Raw genomic sequence first — 17065 nt, forward strand, 5'->3', positions numbered from 1 at the left:
TTTATAAAAATCCTTCACAAACCCTTCAGAATCTGCTTCTATTGTTCCTGTTACAGTATCCCTATGCATTGATAAATTCGTCCTGGAAAATTTAAAAACCTGCGCATACCAGCGCGTACGTTGCGTGGAAATGTGTAGATATCATAACATCATAAAAACAAAGGTACGTAACAAGCAAAAACAACAGAATAAACGCAAATGAACAATTTGTTTGCGCTGCGTATAAAGCGGGTGAAGCTGGCGCCTTCCCGAACTCATCCACATAGACGAAAACACAAGGGATCGCCAACAAGCGAGCTCCTGTTAAAACTGAAACACAATGGTAAAGAGAACGAAGAATACTCACTCACTGGTACATCTATTGAGTTCTCTCTTTAAACTTTATCAACATGCTAGTAACCATCTCACTCATACAAACCCGAAACCATAGAATACTATGAATGAACGTCGGGTAATTTTTTCACATAATATTATTCAGCATAATAAGGCTGTTATGTTTTTGTTTTTGTGCGTGATGCTTTTTTATATCTGAAGGATTCCATTTATGTGTGTTTATATCAGTTTACATCGACTCAGGCTATACGCGAGTCTTCATTGTGTTGGTTGGAAAGGCGTGAGGTGGTTTATTTAAGTTACAAAACGTAGCAAACAACTGAAACGACGGGAACAAATTGCGCAAATTATACGGCTGCGTCGAGCGTGGTGCGATGCGGCACGCTGATGTCTATCAAATGAAGAAAATTTTCTACCATGCACATTTAGTTTCGCGAAAAAGTTAACGCGTAAAGTTTTCGGCTGCTTGAGTTATTTAATAATTGCACTGTTGATTGAAGTTTTTCTTTTATTGTTTCAGGTAAGTGTAACTCACTTTACACGACTGTTGGAGTTGGAGTTGGAGTTTTGCGTGTCTTGGAGAATTTGCTAGGAAACTATCTCTGCAATAAGATGGTGAGAGTATGTTTGTAAGTTTCAAGCTCTTGAACAACAATTTTACAGTGATTAAGTTATCATTGTCCTGTGGAAATACACGCCATACTATTGAAGATGGCATTTTAGGTAATAATTTAAAATTAGACGTTTTTTGATATGTTGATGATTGATTAGCATTATTATACAAAAATTTTGACAATTTTAATAATTTAAGGATAAAACAAGTCCTCGGTAGTATAACGGCCAGTATTCCCGCCTGTCACGCGGGCGATCGGGGTTCGATTCCCCGCCGGGGAGGAATTTTTGAGGAAATTGCTAATTTAAGTCATTTAATTTTCCTAATAAACTGCTAGGAAATCAAACACAGTGATATAATATTATAAATCGTTTCTTGTTTAAACCACTCGATATATATTTTAAATTGTGATATGGATAGAGATTGATTTCTAGATCCTTAGAGAAGGACATAGGCAATTATTGGTCACAAAACCAAATCATGAACGGGTCTAAATGGTTGGGTGAATGGTATATTTAACATAGTTATAGTCAAGTTGTTTGCGTAATACACAAAAATGTTGACAATTTTACCAATTTAAGGATAAAACAAGTCCTCGGTAGTATAACGGCCAGTATTCCCGCCTGTCACGCGGGCGATCGGGGTTCGATTCCCCGCCGGGGAGGACTTTTTGAGGAAATTACAATTTTTAGTCCTTTTGCTTTCAATTCTGGTAATAAACTGCTAAGAAATTGAACATATCAATACAATATTATAAATCTTTTTTGTGTCAACAACTCAATCTCAATTTTAAATTTGTGGTATGTAAATTAGTTCTTAGGTCCTTGGAAAAGGCTATAGAAAACTTTAGGTCAGAAATTCTGAACTATCAGCGGTTTGAAAGAGCGTATTGTAAATTTAAGGCAGATACATTGTGATACTTTTTTATCTACAATATATTACACTGTGCGTCTATGGTCTAATACTTTTATTTTTTTTAAGCGTACTTAATTTTGTTCATTAGTAAAATACTGCCCGGCGAAAGCCTCACAGATTGCTAGTGTTGTATAATTTAGTATGATGTTACTTATCCTTTCACTTAAAGACTGAAAATAGCCGCAATACTTCCATTAAACCTTCAGAACGCACATTTAATGAAATTTGCAAATTTTAAATTGAAATCTTCGTTAAAAGTTCCAAGAGTTGCGTGGGTTTTTCACCATATATATTTCGCGAGTGGAAAAGTCGCTTTTACCTTCTCGCCCGATGGCGCGTAGCGGTTGCCTTCTGTTTTATATCTCGTGTACTCGTGTGTCTACTCGAGTGCCACGCCGCCGTTTGGACTTTGGACTTTCGCCTTTCCCATTTCGACTTTTGCCCTAACCACCTTTTTGTTTTTTGACTTTTGACATTTCTCCTTCTTCGCCATGATTTAGTGCGAAAACTTTCCGCTTTTACATGTTCCAGCGGCGCGGTGCGTTCTCTCTTCTTTCCGACTTGCGAGCAATGTCATTGCGATTCTGCTGTGAGTATGGGAAAGGATAAGAGGTGGTGCACATAGTCCTTGCGCATATATCTTATATCTTCCACATCTCGAAAACGAAGGCCACGTGCTAAACGAGTTGCAAACGGGAAAACTCTGTACGCAAAACCTAAGAGTGTGCTAAGAGTCTCTTTTTTTCTTTCATTTTTATAAACATATTTTTCTAAGATCAAAGCTTTTTATATTTTGTTTCTTTATTATAAACACAAATATATTTTTTGGTGGCAATTGAGTAGAAATAAATATACAGGTATAAACCAAAAGATTTTAAGTAATGTGGTCTCATAAACACCGGAAAGTTTCAAATGCGATTCAAATTCATTGTTTAAAACTTTTTCTAACACGTGCTTTACTAACAAATATAAAGACGATTACATTTTCAAACATCGAATAAAAGTAAAGACATTGAACATAAGCGTATACAAAGCATGAAAAGCAGCAGCGAACTTTACACCAACTTTGGAAAAAAAGTTTTAAAACATTCTGTGCCTTTGCATAAAAGTCATAAATCTGCGTATTGGAAAATATAAAACATTTGTTTTGTTTCATATTGCCTCCCTACACACTTTAAACCGTTTCTTTTCAAACCTTGCAAAGCAACGATTCTTTGTTTCCTTTTTTTTTTTTGATAGCTAAACGAGATTTTTATCATTCGCCCTGCGCGCACAACTTCGAACCCAATTTGAAACGCAAACAAATTACAAGCGCCTGCACCGTGCACAAAGCGCGAAAGCACAAAAGCTTTGCGTTCTGTTTAACAGATTATATTCATGAGTCTTGTTGGATACACGAAATTATTTATATCAATTACGCGCGCGGGGTGCTCACAGCAGCAAACACAGTTGTAACCTAGTAAATTTCTCTTAATATCTCTTTAACTGTCAAAAGTGGATGAGCGCCTGCATCTACCACCGCCGGCATGAAAGATAACCGACTGCCGTGGCGCAATAAAACAGTGCAAATAACGCCGAAACTGAAACCGACAATCAGCGTGAGACGCGGACGGCGCGGCGAGTCGGAGAGTCGTAAAGTTAATTTGATTATATTGTAATTTGCGCAAATTTAATCTGCGCGCAGTTTTCGCCCCGCAGCGAGCGGACCACTGTCGAAAGGCAGCGAAAGGGTAATGCAACTAACTGCCACGCTGCGAGCTGATATCAAATCCACGATTGTTGGGGTATTATACGAACAAATTCTAATCGCTGACATCCTATCGCCTACATTTTGCATCCCTTTGTAAACTTTAACCCAACTACTGTGCGTTTATAACGTTAAAACTTATACAAATGTCTTTTTAGAAGTCGGGAATGTTTTGAGAGCGCACTGTGTAATTTTATACAAAAACTATTTTAAGTTGTGTGGTGTGTGGTTGGCATAGATAGCCAGAAAGCATGTGCCAACCTTTTGCCATTCGGGGGTTTTCGTATACAAAACAATTTTCCCAAAACGTCTAAATTAGGACTGTGATTTCCCTCCGAAAATTTTATCTGTTGATTTGTTATTATTGTTCGCTGACTCCAAATGCAAATGTCCCAGAAAAGATCAATGTAATAAAATTTTTTATAAAAGTTTTTATTGAAATAAAACTTGTAAAAGTAGATTTTTTCTCTTAAAGTAAAAAGTAAATATAAAATTTAAATGCAATTACTAATGAAACGTACCGAAAGTATTTTTTGATTGAGGGTAATTTATAACTGCTTAGTTAAGTTATTCATTTGAGTCGAATCGAGAGCAGTAATTATGCGGATTTTCCCCATTCTGTAGTAGCACTTGAATAAGAAGTAGTCAAGCACACTCGTTGGAATAGCTGTCAATGATTGAAGTGTGTTTTCTTCCAACATTTGTGCCTTGCTTGATTGTTCTTCGTTTTCCTCATTTTCCGTCGTTAACGATATAATATCAAAGATTGGCGTCTACCGCAATAAACGTTGATTATTTAGCGCTTATTATTACATCTGCAGCGCAATGTGGTGGGAAACTTTCAGCACTCGTCAAGCATAAGTTAAATGAAGAAAATGCTTGAATACATAAGTAGTAAGAAGGGCGGAAATCGCGGCGAGCCAAAGAATTTTGGACTTGAAAGAGCGGCGAAAGTGAGACAGAAAAGGAGTGTAGAGAACCATTAGGGTAATGAAAGCCGGGCGAGACCAGCTTTCGGTCGGTTCGTGGTTGGAAGCAGAAACGGCCAAGACGCTAGGGTAAGTCTTGGGGAACCAAGCTTCATGCCTTGAATATACAATTGTACATTTGGACCAAGCGTCTATAAAAAATCTTTTAGTTTTACTTAAAAAGATAATAATTAAAACTTTAATCTAATCTAAATCAGTCAGAGTGTTGATTTATTCATGTAATAGAAACAACGTAAAACTGTATTGGTGGTAAAGCGAGTGGCAGTTCGTGGGACCGTGCCGACCGATAATTAGCCAACAGCGAAACCACCCTCGCCGCTGTCGCCATTCGGCAGCTGAAACGAAATTACTTACTCTCGAAATACTTAAACCGCGCGGCGGCGGCGGCGGTAATCTGGGGCCGTTTTGCGACCGATGCCCCAACCGTCGTCGGCACTCACTCGCTATCCTCCTCTCGCCGCCCGAAATCGAAACGTCTTAAAATCTCAAACCGCGCATACGATTTGCCCGAACACCCACCTCCTCCTGCTGCGTCTGCGGCTGCTCGCGTTTGCAAAGCGTCGTTCGTACAGTTCAATAGCTGGAATAATAGTTAAGCAACGGATACTGTCCTGATAACTTTGCTCGGGGATTTACAGCCGAGCTTATTTCGGTTTAAGGCGACCAGTGTGTTTCACTTCTCTCTCTCTCTGCGAAGTTCCACATTCTCGCCGCGTATGCATATGCATACACACTGGTCGGGACGCGAGGAGAGCTAAACGACAAGAGGATGTAGAAGGATGAGATCCACATACACACAACAGCATGCAGCGCAGAAGAAGGCAGCATCGCAATGCGCTGGAATCTAGACCCGCACAAAAGCGAAAGAGGCGTTGTTGTGCTACATGTGTTGGTCCAACATTGGCACGGTTTATTTACTCTGTCGTCTCGCTCCTTATCGCGTTAAGGCCATCCATGTGTACTAAATACGAATAATCTCATATCCTGAATGAGGGTGCAGCCGGACGATCCTTTTCGCTGGTCCATCTGCCCTCGAGCAGCTGCTTTGATACTCCCACACTTTAACATCATTATAAATGCTAGCGTGCGATATTTGGTGTTTGCTGTCATCACCCTGCAAGCACCAACATTTATAGACACATGAAACGTATTTATACCAACTAGAAAGTCGTCCTAGTCTAGTTTCTTTCATAACGACGTTTTTATGTTAGCAGAGCGTGAGTACAAATTCCGAGAATCTTCCGGTGCTTAAAGCTTAGCGGATTAGCTTAATGCGGCGATATAAAATCAAATTTTAATTACTCGCGCGCTGCAACGATTATATTATTCATAGTTCCAAGAAGTTAATAAGATCATAAGCTGGAGGATTACTTTCTTTGCCAGTTTGTTGTAAGTGCGCGCCTGCGATGAAGATGCGAAAGATTCTTTTACATCGTTTGGCACGAGTTTTACAAATGATTCCGTGAGGAATAATTCGTGCACAAATAAACTGCTCTTTTTGCTTCATTATGCCTGAGGAGCAGATAAAATTGATTGATTAACTCTGTGTTGCGCATAATGTAGCTGAACAAAATGCCGCCATTCTTTGCCATTAGGAAATACGGTATAATTAATCACAGACGATAAAAAATGCGGAAAACAATGGAGACGATGCAACAGACGAGAAAATAGAAACTAAATGCACTTGCAATCGACGTGACTTGACTCGATTCTTTCCAGCTTCCTTTTAAGATTGCATCGTTTAATGTGTATCTCGGAATTGAAATTCGCAGCGTTACGCTGGCATTTGCACTTTGTTTTTATTAAAATCACATAAAGCTTTGTCTTAATTTTACAGCTTTATTTTGCGTTGTGTTTTTAAAATACAGAATTAGATGTTACTCAGTATATTTTCTGTTTACATGGCAAAGAAAATATTTATGTTTTGTTTGATATTCTGTGTTTCAACATCTCAATTCACAGCGATTTCTGTCTTGTTTCGTTTGGGTCGACATGTCCGAATCCGTGTCATTTATAAACCATCACAATAATCAAGAAACGCGCACGGCGCTTTGTCGTAGAATCGCTGAAAAGGGCCGTCGGTAAGACTTTAGGTAGATACATCGACGGGAGAAATATGAATGATTGAAAAGGCGAGATGTGGAACAGGACTTGTGAACGAGGATGTGTGTGGCGGCAGACGAGACGGGTCGCCGCCGTCCTCGAGCGCGGGAGCAAAAAGGTGCGTGTGTGGTATGGTGTGGCGAGCACGGCGGGGGCGGACGTCAATGCGCATAAAGCACATGTTACCAGCGGTAAACATAAGCCTCGTGTCGACATTCTCTTTATTCGTCCATTTCGTGCATTCACATGGCTCACAATCCTCGTCCGCTTTCGCTATCTATTCAAATATTACACATTGCAAATATCACAAAACAACAACGGAAATGGACTGAGAATTCACTTGGCTTGAATTCACTGAAGACAATAAATGCACATTACTTTAAAGAAGTCTCTGCACTTCTTTATTTATTTCATGTTTATATTTGTAATATAATCCAAAGAATAGATATGCACATATTTATATGCATGAACTTACCTGTATCAGTTTTATTATTAAAATTGATACACGTTGAAACAGTTGAAACAATGGTAGCTGCAAGGCTCGGAATTCAAAGCGCAAGTCGTAGACGTTCTTGGCCAACTTTACAAAGCGAACTGTTCCACAACTCCATTGCATTAACGTGTAACACATTGATATGTTTGTGAACTTTGTGAAGTATGACACTTCTTTCTGCCTTTTTGAATGCAGCCGCAATACGAGTATCAAAACACAGATATCTAATGATTGAAACTGTCTGTTCCTGGATGTAAATATTTGTGTGTTATACTTCTACAATTGTCAGGCGTATAGATTTTCATGGGATTTTGTGCTTTGTAGCTGTAAAGGGATTTTTAATGATGTATTACTATCCACAATGTGTGATACTAGAAACTTTTGAGGAATTTTTGTTTTGTAACCATATTTTTAAATTACACGAATGTGTTCGAAGCGCCCTCTGGGCACAACGCTATTGAATTAATGAACCGACGCAAAAACTCGCGCCAAAGCCAGTCGAGTTAACCTTCGAGGCGCAGCGAGTTTGGGTAAAGAGCTAAAACTGAATTTTGTTCGATTTATTTAGTTAATTTAAGAAATAAGTAGTTATATTAGTGTTAGTGTGTCGTGATTGTTGTAAGTATGAAATATTTCAAATGAATATTCCTCTGTGTTTAGTAGTTATCGATATTTCTGATTTTTATTATTGTGTTATTCTGTAACGCTTTTTTTGTAGTGTAAAACATGGTAATCTCTCTATTGCCGCATTTTATAATTGTTTTCTATTGAAAGCAGAAATCTTCCAATGCATTCATGCATTTTTATTCGAGGGATTTGCGTCTTGTTTACTGATGGCATTAAATGTAATTGTTTCGTATCAACGGCTTTTAACACCTGTTGTCGATTCCTCTTCAGCAGCGCAGCGCTCAGTGTCGCCACTTTGCAATTCTACCGCCTCAATGCACTCATCGACGCTCCTCGCCGCCGCTTACACCGCCAACATCTTTATTCACCGGCAGGAAATAAAGCAGCTGCTGTTTACGGCAACTTAAACACGTAACGATCTATTCAATCCATTTCAAGTTGAATATTGCTGCAAACAGAATTACATAACAGCTTCAAATGGATCAGAAATTTCCACGTTTCGAATTGAAAAAGTTATTCGTAATGTGATTGGCATGGTAAGGTAACCTTGTTAAAAATATTTGTTAACGTTGAGTTTCAGCTCGTTCAGCAGTGGTAATTTGCCTCACATATTATTCCACGGGTTGGCGTCACGAATGTACTATACTTTTCACCTCGGTGCTATTGCAATCCGAAGCTGCGTGTGTGTGGATGTGTGTATTGCTATTGTTTTGCTAATTTTCTACTTTCCGACACCACCGCCGACGTGTGTAACACACACGGCGCAATTCAAAACAAACAGACTCGGGATACTATACAGCAACTAGGGGGATATGGCTTTACAAAAGCCGGGCATCGGAGAGCAAACGCGCGCGACCGCAACGTCGGGACGCTTCCGGCCGACGAGAGTATCCCCCCGAGGATATCACTGGCCAACTTGCTCAGCAACACCATCGCGTCGCGCACGAGGATTCCGCGAATTGTGTGCGCACGATTGCCATAAGCGGTTGTGTTGTACGCGCACTGTTCGCAACTAATTTGTTAAACAAGCGCGTAACATGCTCGGACGCAACCAGGCACGGGTAATTACATTTATATCAAAACGAGCCTCCCGGTCCTGAAACGGACCATCTCTCTCGCCACCTGCATAGAGAACAAAAGGTCTACGATGATGCTTAAAGCGTTATCTTAAATTGCCACGGATAGTGGTTACGTTTTGTTAAGTTAGGTTTTATTACGTGCGAGTTACGGCGGCATCCCCGCACGCCACAACGTGTTCGAGATGAAATGCGACGGTTCGCAACGTCTAAATTGTTAAAGTTACGACGCGACGCCGCAAAGGCCCCGCAACGGCAGGCTACTACTAATTGTTATCGGATTAGAGAGTTAACCTAGGCCGTTAACTGTAAAATTTAACAGTTAAAGTAAATTTAACGCCTGCGGTGTGTAAAAACTACCATCAAAGCTTTGCTTTAAGCCTCTACCAAGTGAAAAACAGCTGTGAAACTTAAATTCACCTGCGCTTTGAAGTTACCTGCGATCATCTTACAAACTATCCGGTGATGAATTAAAAAAAGTTAGTCAGAGCGTTGCGAAACAAGCAAAGTTGTCAAACTCGGAACTCATGCCCAGCAGTTACAAAAAAGAAACAGGACGCAAAGTTATCTCGGCTTGGGGTTTGCCCAGCCACACGTTTGTCACTGTTTCGCACCTGAATAATGCTTCAAGGCAGGCGCTTGTTCATTTTTTCCGAGCCGACGCTTTTTCTGTGGTAATTCCTCGCTCACACCCTCCCGCGGAGAGTAAGTGGCTGTTTCGTGTCTCCGCTGGGGAATTACTTTACTTTCATCCCTCTCGTATCTTCTAATATCCATCGCGTAAAGCAAGGCGAAGGTGTCGCGCGAACAAGGCGCCTAATGGATGGTAAAGAGCGCCGCCGATGGGTGGGTAACGAGAAGGAAGTGGAAATAAAACAAAACCGTCCGTCGCGGTGTGGCGTCGTAATAAAAATGTACAATACTTGTTCAAATGCGCGCGCGGTAGGAATTTCTCATTTTCATATTTTTTCTACGACGTCATTACTCATTTGTAATTGCGTTAAGAGTGGCGCTGCCCGCCGGTTTTGCTCAGTTTCAAGCACGCGCACACAGCGTACGCTGAATGTTGAGCGTTGGAAATCTGAAATTTGATAATCGGCACTCTCTGCTTTTTCTGCTTTATGTTTTCTCACCCACGGAGATAGGTATATTTTATAATTATTGAATTACATTTTTTACACGCCTGAATCTTGTTAGCATATGCGAGTTAATTAATGCAGCTATATTTCTCATTAACAAGTTCCTCATCTCTTGTTATATTTACACTACACTACTCTTTGATGCTTTGCTTTTTATGAATCTACTCGCTGTGACAATTGTTCAGCCAGATCACGTTCGGTATTATGTTGTGGCGTTGCTTCGTTGCCGCCACCACGTCTGAGACGCCTACACCTTACCGCCTCGCACAACGAAGCAATATATTCGATAGTAGGTTAGTTGGTTCGAACCGCCAACCAGCGTGGCGTCGCGATGTGTAATGTAGAAGCACCCGGTTTCTTGTAGTGCCGACGAGGGAGCATCCTTTCATCTTTCCGCATTACAGCATTACACACGAAACCAATTATATACAACCCACCTTTGTGTATTGCCTTTATTACTTATTCCGGACGTCACCTCTACAAGTCACTGGTGTTATACCCAACGGTGTTGCGTCTACCACTATCACTAGAGTGTATTACAACTACCAATCTACTAACCACGATGATAAAAGCGTAATACAGGTGATTATTTTGAGAGGTTTCTTGTTTTATGTTAAACAAACGATTATACTTAACACAAAAAAGCAAAAAATACGTCTGGCGATATAAGTGCTGCTATTATTTTAGTCTGTAAAATTGTAAATATTACTTGGACTGGAATTGCAATGACCAACCACTTCAGTTCAACCTGATTTAACGATGGTTTCGGCACAATTTGCGGCCGACGGAATACCGCACCGCGCTGCATAATAACCGTCTAGAAATTCAACTTTAACTTTAATTGAGCTGGCCGTCGAAGTTGCTCGATTTCCGCGCTGGAAAATACATTTCCTGTCGTTAAGGGTCCGCGCTAGTAGTGCATGGCGCACCCTTCGTCGTACCGTTCGCGATGACCGCTTCCAGCACTTCCGTCAACTTTCCAATAACTTTATAATAAATCACGCCTCCGAAATACAAATATTGTTATTTATGTGGGAGGACATCGTCATGCAGTGTCGGGAAACTTCTTTTCGAATGCGTTCGCGTGCACATTGCACTAGCAATATGACGGCCTCTGTGTAATTAAACTTATATGACTCGGTGCGCTTTATCGCGGGGTGTAAAATGCGCTCGTAATTTTAGTTTTATGCCTTTTGGGAAACAAATATATGTTATAAATTGCAAAACCAATGATATTGGATTTTTGTTGTTGTGGTAACTTGGATTATATGATGTGCAGTGAGCAATGAATTTGTTGAATTGCTTCATGGAGTGAATCTCGTTTATCTACAATTACATAATTAACGTGCACTTGGCAGAGCAAGAGCTGTTAATTAGAGCAAGCGTCTGTTGAATAAAATATGTGAAACAGGAAAACTTGGTTCGAGCAAATTACGTTTTACTTATTTTTGAGCTTTTTATCCGGGAAAAAGATTCTAGAAAGAATCTATTTGGAATTTAAGCGGAATTCCAGCTATTTGGAAGATGTCACAAGTGTCTGCCAAAAATGAAGAAGCACCTCCCAAGAAATACCAAGCAACTTGAGGAAAACTCTAAAATTGAAAGTACCCCTTTAAACGGTTACGACTTGTCCGTAGATTTGAAACACGGTAAATATAGTGTTTCAAAACCCTATGGTATATATGAGGGTGTATGTGGACATGCCGGTCGTAAATCTCGATCTTCCGGCACGCAGCGCGGTATCGTCAAACAATTACAACTATCAAAAGTGTAATTCATGCGGACCACACGTTCGGAATTTATGTTTGCGTTTCGTTTCGGACAGCGAGTACCGCGGCAAGGGCGTTGGGTTTTCGGGGGGCGGCGATGGCGCGGAGAAGTCGCAGGGTGGTTCCTCGTGAGCGGACGTCGAGAATGGGCGATCGGGTGGAACCGAATGCGCGACGTTCTAGAACAGCATGGCGGTCTATTAGATACACATGCCTTGCATGTGTGCACGTGTTGGATGAGTTTCATCGATAATTTTGGAATTAATGCTTGTCCCGCAACCTGCGGACCAATCCATTATCCGGCAATAACTTTGATTCTCAGACGCAAACGATCAACATAATGGTTTGCAGTTTGCACTGAGTTAGTAGGATTGTTACAAAATGAACCAAAATGACATACCATCACAACCCCCATCTAATTATACTTAATTAAGTTAATGAGAGCAATTGCTCTTTGCCAAGTTATGCTATGAACAGATTGTGGATTAGCTACGTGGAAAATATCTGTGTTGTTAATTTGAATTAATTTCGCATGAATAGAAAGGCCTGCGAATGGAACGAAAAGCAAACTTCACTTCGTGCTCCAGCTTCTATACTATGAACTATACTCTGGAGTCAATTCTGAACCAGCGTGGTGTTGCTTCAGTTCTGCCGTCGAAGGCTGTGCTCGTTTTCGGTACAGTCAGCGTTACGCTCGTACTGAAAATTTGAATAATAATAATATATGGAGTTGCCTGGACATTGTCTTATAGAAACGAATGGCGATGGACGAAAACGAATGGGCGGCTGGTGGGCGGCTTGTACTATACCTTTCCTGGTTCACTTCAACCAGAAGCAAGTTTGCTGCGTTTTGCTGGCTGTTGGCCGTTTGGAAGGTACCCGAGTCTATTTGTCAAAGTCTTGGGCTACGTTTTGATAGGATTCCCGTGCGGTTTGAATTTCGAAATGCATAATAATTCAATGTACATACTCGACTCTTCAACGTGGCGGCGCGCTATATTCGGACGGCGATATAGTTTTGCTGAAGCGCGCGCTCCTTCTGCTGACCATAACTAATGCATACGGTTCTTGTATTCACAAGTTTATACAATCTGTTTTGGGGCAATGGGTATTTATAGGAGCTGTGAGAGGGATCCGGTTCATCTGTCAGATGTGTATTGATTTAGTCCACAAGACAAGTAATAGACGGCTTGATAAGAAGATGAAATTTTGGGGACAAACTACCCCAACATTAATAGAAATGACGTGCGGAATATGCACCAAACTAAATTCACGAGTATCATATAATATTCTATTTTGTAATTATAAATTTGCCGTTTTTTTGAAAAGTTTTTTTTTTTTTCGATTTTATTTTCTCGCGCTTTGCTTCCGTTTCTTCTTTCACAAGAAGCGACGCCGAACTGAAAAGTTTATCGCCGCCATGCGGCACGGCTGCAAGATTAAAGTTGTGCAATTATGGCCGCCAATTAGCGTAATTATATAAATATATCAAAGCCGTTTATCAAGAAATAAATCATGCTAACACCTGGCTTAACGAAAATTACTTTCGAAACGCTTCCGCTGCGCGCTCTGCAAACAGTCCGGGAGCGATCGTATGGGCACACAACGTCTGACACTGCTTAAACCATCTGAACACACCTCTATGGAGAGGCGGCGGCTTTTTGGGGGACACGTAGGTACGGTAGGCGCGACGTTCGAGATACGAGAAGTTTGCCTCCTCCGCCGCCGACGTAGACTTTGTTTGAAAGCGTGCAAACGGAGTGTGGTTTCTGTGGTCGGCAGTCGGCGGTGGCAGTGGCGGCGGCGGATAATCTCGCCTCGGCCGAATTTGCTGCGCCGGGCCCGCTTCTCGGAATGGAAGCGGGCGAGAACGGGAAACGGCGAACGTGTCGCCCGTAATGATATTAAATCGACGCTACGCGGACTTAACTACACTTGGGCGTAAATTATTAGGGATGAAATTAAAATTTCCTTGCTTTTTCACTTCGTTCGCGGCGTGCGCGATATGATATGCAGCGCACGCTCGCTTACTGAATGCGGAAACGATCGTATCTTTATTGTGCCGATAAAACGCTTGCTTAAATTACTATTAGCGAAATTACTAGTTACAGTTCTTGTTCTCGTGCATTAAAAAAATAATCTTGGTTATTTTATACACGGGTAAACTAAAATATTATTCAAGATTAAATTTTTAGATATTTTTTAAAACCGAAATAAAATTATAAAATTTGATTGCATTTGGTATCCAGCGGATTGAATTTGGGTGTCAGCGGTGTACAATGCGGATGTTTTAAAATTTAACATCGGGTAGTTATAAATTATATTGCTGTTTTATGTCGTACCTTATATTCTTTGTCATATTCTCCAAAGAGGGTGCGAAGAAAACACGAGTTTCTAACATTGGTACCCGATGCACCTTTATTCCTCTCGTACGTTTGTATAGATTTATTGATCTGGCTGGCGGTCACCGAACAGCACACAAGACAGGACATTCTCTTGGGCTTCGACGGAGGACCCTAAATTGCTGGAAAGGAAGTTTAATAATTTACGAACCTACAGTTTCCAATACTATCTACGGCTAGCACTCGGTGTTAACTGAGTAGCTCTCTTTTGTATTTTTTTCTTTTCTAAAATCAAAATTTATTGCTGGTAATAATTCTATTCAATTAGAATAATTTTTGAAAACATGAAAATCATTTCTAAATTTTTATTTCACGCAAGTTGGCGAAAATTAAACAAATCAATTATTTAATTGTAATTTATGCGGGAGAGTTGATTATGGATTGGAAATTTGCAAACGTTTCTACCATCCCACACGCGTCGGTTTTTGCGGCTTGTCCATCTGCTCCCTGCAGAATATGGTGGCAAAATGTTGCCCCTGGAAATTGCGCGGGTCTCCCCGGCGTCCCAGAAGGGATGCGCGCGATGAGGCATCGGAAAGCATCGGTAAATAAATCATTCAAATATTCGCATCGACTCGATTAGAATTCACACGCCCGTCGTCAAAATCGGCGCCGCACACGTCGGCCATATATTTACATTGCGCACGTGATTTACTTTTTAATTGGAACGCGTTTCGTTCGCCATTACCGTGCAATCGCTCGGCTCATTCCGGACACACATACTAACACGGACGCACACCAATGCATTAGTCAAAATTGAACAAACTCACTTGCTACACTCTATTAACAATCGGTTATTGCTGTTTTATCAAACGCTTCCCAATCGCGCATCAAACACATTTTTGTCTCTGCGTGGTGAATTGTTTGCTGTCGGACGGATGTTTTGATCGCACAAATTAAAAACAGTTTTGATATTTGATATATGAGCTAAAACGGAAGTGTTACTAAATTGCAACGCTATAAAACACCAATAGTAACGCATACAATTAAAAAAATACGTAAATAACATATAATTATAAAAAAATATTGCGAATTTGTTAGTGTATCTGGTTTATCAGTTGTTTTGATACGAGTATGTTTGGACCGTAGTGTTGTTTTCGGTTGTTTTGCGGTTGAATTCATAGATGTCGCTAGTTGTTCCATACAAACTAAAAATCACATTTAATACCTGATAGAATGGTAGTAAATGAATTAAGAAATTTTTATTTTCACGAACTAAGGTCAAACAACATTGTTTCTTAATAATTTGTTATTTTTAGCTGCTGTATACACTTTGTGTAACTTTGTATAACGTGTCATTTGAACAAGGTAGCAGCTTGCGTTCTTTTTTCCCCGTCACGAACTCTTCGAACTCGGAGCACACGCATCCTGCGCTAAACACAAGATTAAAACTTTTGACTTCCTTTTCTGGCGACACGTTTACGTTTGTGCTTTATTTACGCGTTCTGTTGGACTTTCTTCACCTCCAACACCCCAAGACTTTTGCATTCCGCTACGCCTTACTGCATTTTCATACCGCGCCGCCATTGTAACTGCTCGCATCCGGATTTGTTCAAGCTCTTAACATCTTATGATCTTCGAACTAGCTGCGCACTTTTCGTGTTCAGCGTTTCGCGCTTCCGTCGCAGCAGTAAAGTCAGAATGCAAACCGACGCCTGCTTACAGAGTTGTGTATAAAATGTGCAAACACCTTTGAAAACGTGTCCGTGATGCTGTCGTCGCCGCGTCTACGGATGGGCTTAACTCCAGTGTACAGCGATGCGCCGCGCACAGGACGAACGAAAGCTTTCATAATTCCGAACAGGGATGCGCTAAGTGAGGATATTCAGAGATATTAATCAGCTCACGTACTTGCCGTCTTACTTGCGACTCTTCCCGGACGAGGGTTTCGGGATTGCAGGGAAGATTTTACGAATCTCTGAATATCATCATTATCAATGCTTGTTGTACTTTACTCGAGTTCCACTCCAAGCGTGCGAAGTTGATAAGTTGCAAACTTGATAATTACTGAATCAACTATTAATCGCCAACTCATAAAGTACCTACGAGATATTTCATAAAATAATCTTTGAATTAAATCTTTTTACCATTTTCTATTTTTTAAAATTTCCTAATACAAGGCAATAACTTGAAGTAAAACAAATAATCGTGACAAAATTAATTAACCATTAAGTGTTCAACCTGCTACACGCTATCAATAGTAGCGTGTTAGTTTGGGAAGCAACTTTTTAATTGACCCCGCAAGCAAACATGGCTATAAGACTGAGTTTTGTCGTTGTTTTATGCCATTGCGAGGTGATGGGCCACATTATAGTCGAATCGGCACGAATTATTCATTAGCTCATTTATGGTGATAAATTGATGCTAATTAATTTATACGGCGCGAGCGCAAAACGAAACGGAACCGAAAACACGAAACGACATCTGGACACACAATATTATCATTAGGCAATGAGGCAGGCGAGCGCGGCACTATTCCCGCCGCCATCATCATCGGGGCCGACGCGACGCCACCGGCGATAAATGTCGATGAATGAGAATGCTCATTTGGTAGCGTTTATCGCTTTATCGCCAAGCAGAGGAGCGACTCGCAGGGGCGGTAACACGATAATTGTAAATAGAATTACACGTTTTGTATTCCTGCGTTGTGCTTTCGCTCACACCAAATGCACCAAATTAAACAATTCATTAGTGTACGCGTACAACCTCACACCACTCACATCAATCAATGTTTTAATAACATTATAAACATTTTGTTTATTATTTTGACAGATATAAAATTATAAATTTATTTTAACTGGAAAATGTTTGGTTTTTTAGTTAAATAAACTAAACTATCAGATTATTTGCGTCACCTGG

At 40.6% G+C, this 17065-nt stretch overlaps 1 protein-coding gene and 2 non-coding genes across 3 annotated transcripts in view; all 3 read left to right on the forward strand.

Annotated features, from left to right (window-relative positions):
- The window catches only part of Scgdelta (sarcoglycan delta), a 74913-nt gene that overhangs the window by 19447 nt on the left and 38401 nt on the right, over nucleotides 1-17065 (forward strand). The window lies entirely within an intron of this gene.
- TRNAD-GUC (transfer RNA aspartic acid (anticodon GUC)) lies at nucleotides 1156-1227 on the forward strand. Its single transcript has one exon. It is a non-coding gene; the product is annotated as a tRNA-Asp (tRNA).
- Nucleotides 1539-1610, forward strand: TRNAD-GUC (transfer RNA aspartic acid (anticodon GUC)). Its single transcript has one exon. It is a non-coding gene; the product is annotated as a tRNA-Asp (tRNA).

The sequence above is a fragment of the Atheta coriaria genome, unplaced genomic scaffold (assembly GCF_025399875.1).
Source record: "Atheta coriaria isolate IRGN ID8LTWV9N9 unplaced genomic scaffold, Caltech_Dcor_3.1 hic_scaffold_5_pilon, whole genome shotgun sequence".
Taxonomy (NCBI): domain Eukaryota; kingdom Metazoa; phylum Arthropoda; class Insecta; order Coleoptera; family Staphylinidae; genus Dalotia; species Dalotia coriaria.